At 41.1% G+C, this 9940-nt stretch overlaps 1 pseudogene; it reads left to right on the top strand.

Annotated features, from left to right (window-relative positions):
- The first annotated feature begins 7491 nt into the window (after window positions 1–7491).
- LOC108999529 lies at window positions 7492–9577 on the top strand (annotated as a pseudogene).
- Window positions 9578–9940: the final 363 nt, after the last annotated feature.

Below are 9940 nucleotides of genomic sequence, written 5' to 3'. Positions count from 1 at the left end.
CCCTATATTGTCTCTAGATTGAGATCTGCCCATCATAACCCAGTCAAAGATTCTATCAACTCTAGTTAATGGATAATATATTAAAAAAATCAAAGGTAGGGCTGCTACTGCACCCCCCAAACGGGGTTGCCCCTGCTCCATCCGCCACGCCAGCATGGACGGGGAGGGGGAGGGCAGTAGTTTGGGTCCCGAGCCCGTCCAGATTGACCCTCACGATAGTCCGCTCACCCCCGCCCACCTTCCACCCGCTACAAAAAACCAAAACCAACATATATATATATATATATAGAGAGAGAGAGAGAGAGAGAGATACCATCTGGGGGTGATAGCGAGGGAAAGAGAGAGACTATGACAACGACCGGCAGGGACGACGGTGATGAGAATTTTAAATATATATATATATATATATATATAGAGAGAGAGAGAGAGAGAGAGATGCAAGGGGGAAGGGACGTTTCAAAACGAAACCCCGTCCCCCAGTGCCCAGGTGCGTGCGAGCCTCTACGTCCGACCCCCGCCTTCTAGTCCCCCCTAGTTAGAGGAATGTAAGAAAATGGAAAATTATACTATTTTCCAATAGTTGGTACTTGGTAAGCTATGGCGCCCTCGACCCCCACGTGTTATTTTTGTGAAGTTCGTGATACTGGGATGATGACCACACGGATTACGCACTCCAACGATTAGTGCTCAGTGTAACGCCCCGCACCCGGAAGGGCCGGAGAATTACTACCAGTCACTAACAAACCTGTCTCTCCAAGCACTTGAAACTCCAAGGACTTCATGATTAGCACACAACTCATATTTTTCCAAATAACCATAATAAAACTCTATAAGTTATCATTACAAAACATAAACCAAAAGGGGTCCACAATCTCCCAATGACCTCAAAAATATAACAATACATCTTTAGGTCTCAATAGGTCCAAGCAACATAAAGTACTTCAAATACTCAAGTTAAATCCATCTACTAACAATGGTACTCTAAAGTACCCAATCCTTCCATCCATATCTAGCCAGCTTCAATTCTATTCTTGACCCCCAGCTGGGAAATCAATATCATCTGAAAATATATGAATATAAGGGGGGTGAGTTATCAACAACTCAGTAAGCAGAGAACATATACTAGCATGTAAACATGAGCCTTTTCAGAAAGTTCAATATGCAGAAACAAAACATTTTATTTTTATATGCAGATCTCATAAAACATGTTATCAGAAAATCAGAGCGACTTTTTAAACATTTCATACTCAAGTCAACAATTCATATTTGAGGATCCATTTCATATTCAAAAACACTTTGGCATAACATAATTGAACATATTCATCTTATCATATCATATCATATACCATGTTTAACCCCCGTGGTAGGGTTGTGCTATCCCCGGTGGCCAAACCAGGCAGTATCATGTAGTGAATTTCCCCTTTTTCAATCTCGGAGCCTCGAGTGTGCACACATGAAAGAACACGTAAAAAGACCACTTTGTTTCCAAAGTGGGTGCACTCATATCATATCATGGTGGTACCAACCATATCACGTGAACGGTATCATCATATCAGAACCATATTCAGAACAGATAAGTATGCCAAAGTTTTATCATATCCATATCATATCAAAACACGTGCGAAACATATTCATATCATTTCTATTTGATCAAAAACAGATCCATATCATTTCATATCACATGCATAAAAATTTCAATGATATCATATTCGCTCTTTTGTATATTTCAGAAACATGTCAAATATTACTCATGTCTACACATTTCATGTCAAACATTTATTTTCTCTTTCATACGTATCTCATGAGGGAATGCAAAACATATACTGAGGTTGTTTTTCATTTTTTTTTCTTTTTAAAACAACATGCACATTTTTACAAACCAACCTCAGTTCATTTCTTTTTATGCAAATCCAGCATAGGAACCCCGCTTACCTGGACTTTTCAGCTTTTCAAAATTTCCTCAATAATGCTGAACCAAAATTAATCGTCACCTATAAGATAATCACGTAAATTTCCATAAGTCTCCAATCAATCTCGTATTTTGATATTCAAGCCTACAACTTATAAAATAGTCCATTTTTAATTCCTCAATTTCACAATTCTCATTATTCTCAACATCACTTTCTAAACTCATCAATATCCGACTTCGACTAAACATTTAATTCTAACTTATTTACGAATGAGATCTTACTATAATTTATAATACTAACTTAACAAGATAAACTCATGCAAAATTTTCTATGAGAAACACGTGCGGCCCATGTTCTGATTTGCAAGAATATATAAACAAAAACCATTTATGTTCTAAACAAAAAGGTGAAAAGGGTAAAACACCTTGGTCTACAAGTCACCCGAGAGTCAGACACTTCTAGTTTCCTTTTTAAGTAAGAACCACAACAACTAAGACAGTAACTAAGTAAAAACATGAACATGCAGAGGCTCAAATGGGAGTAACGGCAGAAGCTCACTCACGAAAAGCTGAGACAGTGGCACGGTGGGGGTGCGACGGAAAACAGGGCTGAGACGGTGGTGATATCCTCGACGGCGTCGCACAGGATGAGAGGGAGAGAGACCTGAAACCGAGAGAGAGAGTGGGACAGTGAGAGAACGGGGGAGAGACCGAAAGGGAAGGACCTCAACCGGAAGTGCACAAGCTTACCGAGGGAAAACTGAGGCAGCGTGCGGTGGACCAGTGTGATGGGGAGTCCTCGCCGGCAGTATCTGTGGGGCACGGCGCGGAGGAGCTCACGAAGGAGTGCGACTGCAGCGGCTTGGACGCTGCTCTGTTTTAGACAACTAAAACAGAGGATTTTCGGGGCTAGCAATGGAGGCTATGGAGGCGTTGGGAGGTGGCTACAGGCTGAGCTTCCGCGTGGGCTAGGTCCAGGGGAAGGTGGCGATTCGTTGGCAGGGCTGGTGCTCTGCCTTTCGGTGGTGCAACCGAGGCAAGGTTTACACGGAGAGGGTGGTGGCGCCCGGCTTGAGAGGTGGACTTTGTGTGGTTGTCGTTCCGTGTGCGTGGACAGCGTTCGGCGGAGAAAAACGCCTTGGCATGGTTGTGCGGGTAGCTGGGCTGCTGAATGAGGCTTGCGGTTTGGAGCCTTGAGGGTAGGGACGGGTGCAATGGCCACGGTTCTAATGTGCTGAGGCGTGAAATGAGGGTTGCGGCACATGAACTAGGGTTGAGAAGACTTAAACTTATACATAACTATAAGTAGAAAGTGGAACAAACCTAATTAAAAAGGAAAGGATGGACGTGCAAGAAATAGAACTAGCTGGACGCCGTGCGATGAAGTCTGGACCCGCGCGATCTCATGGCTAGGCTCTGAACGAGATTAATGTATTGCTTTCATCTAAAGCTTCGGGTCTCTAATCAACTAAAAGAAAGTAAAATAAATAAAATAAATAAAATAAAATATACTGCCAAAACATTTTAGGCTCAAAGTAACGCACCAGTTCAAAGGGGTCTGGCAATGCTGGGTCTTACACTCAGAGTGTGTACAACATGCAATAAATGTATAAAATAATATTCGCAGCAGAGAAATAAAAAGGTCCTACTTTATTAAGTACCAGAATTGTTCAAAAATAGTAAAATATCTTTACAAGATTTATACAGTCATCCGACAGATAAATTAAAGACAAGAAATAACATAAGGGAAACAAATCCCATAACGTTGATCAACATATCAGCAAGTCATGCCTCTGGCGGAGCCGGTCCCTCGGGTTCATACTCGGGCTCTGCGTCAGACTCTACGGCACCATAAGACGGAACCCTAGGGTAAAACACCACTATGAGATTATGACATCTCAGCAAGTAATTAACCAAAATAACATCCAAGAGATTTAAAACACATTAATATAATCACACATCCCCGTACAGACAATTATGCAGAAAACAAACCTCATTCCTTTTTCCCAAAAATACACCTTTAATCACACACGCCAAAATTCTATTTTAATCCAATCATAACCATTATTTTATTATGCAGGCACCACGGTCTCCCCTATAGACCGTCCGCACACTCTGGCTCTTTTCATCACACCACGGGTAACGTTCGTACATGAGACTTCGTAATGAGCGATGCCCAGTTCCGTGCCCTACGCATACATTGCCAAGTATCCTCTAACCCCGCCAGCAAAAGGCCACGGAATCGGTACGAGAGCGTTACCGTCTCGTCCGTTCCCGTCGTCGCCCTGCGACAACTCAGGGGACGTCACGTCAGCCTGTTACGCTCCCGAGTGACCAGAAGAGCTCCACTGAGATAATGCCTCATCTTGGCTTGGGGTCATGATACACACGCTCCCACATTTTCAGTCTCAAATCTAAACAGATAACGTGACTTCACAGCATAATTTATTAAAGGCGATAAATATGCATTTTAACAGTTATTAGATGACATATTCATTTGCTCATTTATAAATTTACAACAATTTACAAATATACAGTTTACAATCAACTACACGGGTAATCCCGTCCTCCAATCCGGCCCAAGGCCCAATTACAACACCAACTACAATTACAACCCAACACTTCAATAGCCCAAGGCCCAATTCCCAACAAAACCAACAATTTATAATTAAAATAGTTTATAATGCCAATTTAAATTACTCGAGTCGTGATGAAAAATTACGTACACATGAAGATGGAAATTTCTGGATGATCACTCGAAAGGGGTGTTGCTCAAGGTGGCGGCACAACGGCGGCAACAGTGATTTTCAATAAAACAATGGCTTTTCTAGTGGGTTTTCTCTCAAAGGAATTCGATCTATGAAAAAGAATGAGAAACCCAACTCACGGCAAGTTCAAACAATTTACCAAAGTAAACCGATTGAAATTCCACAAATTTAAGAACAAAACAAAGCACGGCAAAACCTCAAGCTTTCGGGGTTTAACAACCAAATTTCTTAGAACAATACACTAAACACAAGAGAGGAAAAAGGTTTATACGAGAGAGGGAAGATGAAGAACTCGGTAGGCTTAAATCTGCAGAAGCCGTGGCCTATAAATAGGCCAAGCATGGCAATTTGCGAGACTGCATGTCGCACGGGTAGAAGAAAGGTGAAAACGGCAGCTCAAGCCGTGGAAGAGAGATGGCTAAGGTGCGGACGTGTGGCACGGCGGCTGGACAACAGCTCTTCGGAGTTCCATGCCGTACGACACCGAGTAGCCCATGCAAGAAGGAGGTGGAAGTTGGTGGCCGCGTGGGGTGGTAGCTCAACAGCAACGCTTCGGAGTCACTACCGAATGACACGGAGTTGCCATGAGGTGGAGGAGAGGAGGTGGTGGCAGCAGCAGTTGGTAGAACAAGTAGGAGTTGGAAAATGGTAGAAGAAAGAAGAAGAAAAGAAGAAAGAAGGAGAAGGAGTTGTGCGGCGCAGGAAGGAAAATGATGAAGCCCTAGAGGTCATCCTCAAAAACGGCGTCGTTTGACAAAAGGAGCTGGGTTCACTTAACCCGCACGAGCTGGGCTTAACACAACACACACACGGGCTGGGTTGACTAAAATCATACGGGTTGGGTTTAAAACCGAAAATACACCCATAAAAATTAAAATAACATAAATAAAATAAAACAATATAATTAAATAAAAACTAGGGATTTAAAACACATGAAAATAAAAAATAAGGATCTCACATAAGCTTATCTCATAAAACCTCATCATTTATCATAATAGGTATTGTAGTCTCGAATATGATGTTCTTTTCGACACTTGAAGCATGCGCCAGTCCCAACATTTCCTTGCAAGCCTTTTACCACACTTCTCACATATAGAATGTCATCCCGTCTCACCATGTTGTGGCCACTCCTCATTAGCCTGTAAGGACCTATTAGCTCGTCCTTGCTCAGCATACTACAGGGAACGTTTCATTTGATCACTCTATTTCATAATCTTCTGAATATCTTCCTCCAGGACAATGGCTCTCGTGACTAGGTCATAAAATTTATGGTTGAGCCATCGCTCAAACATTTTTGCTTTCTTTCCCTCATTAGGGATCAAATATTCGGCAAAACGGGTAGATCCAAGAGTTTCGTGGTGTACTCATCAACAGTCATAGTGCCTTGAGTAAGGTCTACAAACTATCTTGCTCTTGTCTCTATGAGGGTTTGAGGGAAGAAGTGCTCCAAGAATGCCTTCTTAAAACACTCCAAAGGAATGGGAACCCCTTCTCCCTATTATTGCTAGAGTAGTCTCCTAGTCTCTCTACAGCCATTGTTCAGCCATGTCCATCAGGTTTTTGGTGCCGTACTCCACCTTTTGTTCATCAGTGCATCCGTTGCTCTAAATCTACCATCAAACATGGGTGGATGCTGACAAGTGAATTGTTTTAATGTGCATCTAACTTATGGGACTCTATCTTCCACTATCTGACCATTGGCTATTATCTTAAAGAAACGTGTTGCGACCAACACCGAGTACCTCATGATTCTCATAAAGTACACTAGTGGAACACCTCGAACCTTGGAAAGTTATATTTTACTAATTATTTGAGATTATTATTTTATGTGGACAGTTCTACTTATTATTATTTTAGGTGGATTTTTAAGGTAAAAACTTGAGAGAAACTATTACTAGGATTTTAATCAAGACCCATTATTTGAAGTTTACATTTTTTAAACTGAATGGTACTTTGGACCCGTGAATTTTGTTTAATGCCCAGTTGAGATTTTTGGACAATATTGGCTAAGCCATGGGCCTGAAAAATCATTTGCTGGTGACTATGGATTTTATGGAGTCCAATAAGCTGGTTAAATTCCATTTAAGGCATGAATGGAGTTATATTAGGAGTTTTAAAAAGTGTTTAAATAACATTAAAAACTCTTTAATGACACAATTAGATTGATTGGATGTTACATATTAAAATATTTTTTAATTTCAAATAAGTTAAAAAGTACGTTTGAAGAAAAATATTTTTCTTCAAACGTACATTTTCAAATAATATAGAACATAATACTAATTTTAAAAGATTGTCAATATGCGAAAATACCTATACAATAGAATTCATAAAAGTTATTCAACAGGGTCTTACAACTTTAAAATTTTTAAGAATATGATCATAATCTTTAAAAAATCAAATGATTATCTTTTCTACATCAGAAAGTAATTTTTTTAATTTGTTTTGCTTTAAACATATAGTTATCAACCAATAAATAATTTTTTAACAGTAAAACTTATTATTTAAATCCTAAAATTATAAATTATATTTTTCACCCTAATCCTAAACATACACTTAATTTTATTGGGCAAGTTTACCCATTTTATTAGATAATGGGCTCGAGAAATAATTATAAGTTCAAAAAATATTTATTGGGCAAATTGGACTTATTTTTTATTCAAGATCCAGCCTATTAGAATTTATTAAAGACGTAGCCCATGAATGAATGGGAAAGCTGAATAATTTATTTGGACCCCATCTGGTGGTTAATCCTACCATTAAATTTAGGAAGATCTTTCACATATTATTTCAACCGTGGACCCTCCATCACTGCCTCGGACAGCCCCAGGAACATCACTGCCGCCTTGGTTTCCTCTCCGCCGTGCTAGAAACTCTCTCATCTCCACTTTCTCTGTTGCGACCCGAAGCCACCACAGAGGGCGCTAAAAGGTCATCCTCCACGGATTGGAAACTGCCCTACCACCGCCCAACGCCTCCCTTTGACCTCCATTGTAAGCCACGAAGCTGTGAACCCAACAGCCCCTGTTTTGCAACGTTGAAACTAGTGCAGTCAATAGGAGTCCACTGCCACCGTGATCCTCCCACACTGCACCGCACGGTTGTCCCGCCTCTGGGTTCCTCCACCGCAACCGTGAGCCTCTCTTACACCGCTAGGAGTGGCCTGAAACCACACCCGAAACCAAGAAGGATCCAGCAACTGAACTCTGCCTATCACAAAGCCATACCGTCGGTTTTATTGCACTCACCGCCGTGCCCCAACGTGCCCAGCCACCTTGCACCGTCTCCCTCCACTGACCACCAAGCAACACACTGCCCGGCTCTCTCTCTCTCTCTCTCCCCCACGCTAGTTCTCTCTCGGTTAGTCCCTCTCTCTAGGTAATTCTCTCTCTGCATAGCTCTCACTCTCTCTCGGTTAGTCCCAGAAGGTGCTGTATGCCGGACCTTCTCGTTCTGTTTGCTAAACTGGCGCAAAGAACCGTCTCGGAAAAGTGAGTAAAATCTTAGCTAAACTCGACTCGACTCAACAGAAAGCCTCTTCCCATTGTGCCGCTTTGCATCAACCTGTACAAAAATGGTTCGCAGCATCAAAAGCGCGAAGAAAATCAAGAGAAAGAGCAAGGTTCAACTATCTTTCTTTCTCGATGCCTTAAATCAATCGTTTAGTTTTAATTGCATTTTGGGCGACCTTTTCACCCAACCATCCCTATCTCGTGCAGGGCTCGGACAAAGGAGATGGGTCTTCGTCTTCGTCATCTTCGATACCCTCGATGCCGGCAAAGGTGTGGCAACCTGGGTGTGGACAAATTGGAGGAAGGCGAGGAGCTTCAGTGTGACCCCTCGGCCTATAATTCACTTCACGCCTTCCATATTGGCTGGCCCTGTCTTAGGTACCGCTAATTCTGTGTGCTTTTTCTTCAATTCATTGGTGACCCAATTCGTATTAGCCATATGCCATGATTTCGTTGTATGTCTTTTTAGTTCCTAATTTGTAACTAGGTGGTTCACTTTTACAGCTTCGATATTGTATGCGATACACTGGGGTTGGTCCGAACGGAGTTCCCACAAACAATGTATTTCGTCGCGGGTACTCAGGTAAGGTTTGTTTCATATTGCTTTTTATGTATGGCTATGGAACCATATATTCAGAATAATCTTCTTCATGAGTAAAGTCGTTATTGATCTCTACAAAGTGCAGTTGCATCGGGATTCAAATAAGTTTCCCTAATAGACTCAAGGATTATGATAGTCCAGGGTGCAATACAGATTTCCCAAGGATTACCATAGTATCAAATGTGGTTCCTGTATACAACTAAGGCACAACCTTTTGTTTACAGAGGAAGAAAAATTATAATACAGATCTATCTGAATATTAGGAAGAGGAATACTAGGTTTTTTTTTTTACCTCTTTTTTTATAGTCCTTTGTCCTTTTCTCATCACATTTTGTGCATTGTATCTCTACATCATGGTTCTTCTACGGGCAGAGAAAGCTTCTTGGAACTCTAGTTATCAAGAAAAGAAAGCCTCTTCGAACTCTATTGGAATATTTAAAATATCCAACATCACAGGGAAAGGACGTGAGCTAGTGCCTTCCAAACCTGCAGATGGAAACTCTGATATGGAGAGTGACAGTAGTGATAGTGACAAGGATGATGAGGATGTGGAGCTTGGTGGATCTGGGAGTCCGAGTTTGCAGGCAACATCTTGTTTCTTATCACATTTTGCTAATTTCACAAAAACAGAGATCCAAATTGCTTGTTCCTTCCATTATCTATTTAAACTTTTCATTTATCTTGTTTGCTTTTCCAGTTGTGTAAGGTAGCTCATGAAGGATGTATAAATCGTATACGTGCCATGGCACAAAATCCCTATATATGCGCATCTTGCGCAGATAATGGTCACGTGCAGTTTATAATTCATGTCTTTCTCTCTTGCTGTCCATGTAGCATATGACGTTATGGAATGTGATAATATGTCTTCAGTTTCTGGAATTTTTCGGTGGTTTTGGGGGTAGTTTTTCGGTGGCAGCGACCGAAAAAGATCTTCTATCGAGTACTCGAATAAAAATGAGATTTAACACTTGTCTTAGAAATTATTATGACATTTTACTTATCAAAAACAATTATGGCACGATTAATCCAGGTACGTGTGAACTTGAAATTTGATTTTCCAGATATAGATTACAATAAAAATGATAATGCTCTGTACGTAGGTATGGGACTTCAGCTCTCATCTGAATGCTTTAGCAGAAATATCAGAAACACA

Source organism: Juglans regia, unplaced genomic scaffold (assembly GCF_001411555.2).
Source record: "Juglans regia cultivar Chandler unplaced genomic scaffold, Walnut 2.0 Scaffold_150, whole genome shotgun sequence".
Classification (NCBI taxonomy): Eukaryota; Viridiplantae; Streptophyta; class Magnoliopsida; order Fagales; family Juglandaceae; genus Juglans; species Juglans regia.
This window is presented reverse-complemented; position numbering and strand designations above follow the sequence as displayed.